Source organism: Calidris pugnax, unplaced genomic scaffold, assembly GCF_001431845.1.
Source record: "Calidris pugnax isolate Ruff unplaced genomic scaffold, ASM143184v1 scaffold10, whole genome shotgun sequence".
In the NCBI taxonomy this organism is placed as follows: domain Eukaryota; kingdom Metazoa; phylum Chordata; class Aves; order Charadriiformes; family Scolopacidae; genus Calidris; species Calidris pugnax.
In genome coordinates this window covers 3,410,524-3,411,291 of record NW_015090795.1, presented here as the reverse complement: position 1 = coordinate 3,411,291, position 768 = coordinate 3,410,524, and the positions used below count along the sequence as shown (strand labels likewise).

At 78.3% G+C, this 768-nt stretch overlaps 1 protein-coding gene across 1 annotated transcript in view; it reads right to left on the bottom strand.

Moving 5' to 3' along the window:
* FRMD6 (FERM domain containing 6) overlaps positions 1-335 on the bottom strand; it is a 24,346-nt gene extending 24,011 nt beyond the window's left edge. Inside the window, exon 1 of the mRNA XM_014936752.1 lies at positions 252-335. The gene's annotated coding sequence lies outside the window, so the exon portion shown is untranslated. The remainder of the gene's footprint in view (positions 1-251) is intronic.
* Positions 336-768: the final 433 nt, after the last annotated feature.

Sequence of the window (768 nt, the reverse complement as noted above, 5' to 3'; positions counted from 1 at the left end):
GGGGCTCGGTGGGGGGGGGGGACCCACGGGCGAGGGGCTCCGCGGGCGAGGGTGACCCAGGGCGAGGGGTCCCTCAGAGAAGCGGACCCGGGGGCGAGGAGGGGGTGAAGGGGGGACGGCGTAGCCCGCGGGCGAGTGTCCGTCGGGGCGGCGGGGGCGGCGGGGGCGGTCCGGCGGAGCAGCCCGGCCGCTGTTCGCCCTCAGCCCCCGGCGGGCGGGGGTGCGGTGCGGTGCGGGGGGGGCGCACTTACCTGCGGCTCCGGGGACCAGCCGTGCCGAGCCCTGCCCTGCCGTTCTTTGCCGTTTCGAGCCGTTCCGAGCCGTTCCCTGCCGTTCCGAGCCCAACCCAAAGCCCAGCCCAACCCGCCGCCCCCGCCCCTTCCCCGGGGCCGCACCGCCCCGAGCGGCACCGGCGCCGCCTCCCGCCTGAACGCGGGGCCCGGGACGGACGGGAACGGGGATGGGAATTTGGGGGGACACGGGATAGCCCCGGGGAGGGGACCCGAGTTTTCCCCGGGGACCCGAGCGTTTGGGCCGGAGGGGACGCGGGAGTCGGGCATCATCTCTTTCCCCCCCTCCCCAACCCCGGTCCCGGGTGTTTCCCTGGGGGGGCGGGGGGCCCCCGGGGGCGGGTGCCGGTGGGGGGGGGGGGGGGGGGGGGGGCGGTCCGGCGGAGCAGCCCGGCCGCTGTTCGCCCTCAGCCCCCGGCGGGCGGAGGAAATGCCTCGCATTCCTGCAGCCGGAGCCTCTCGCACTTCTCCGGCACCA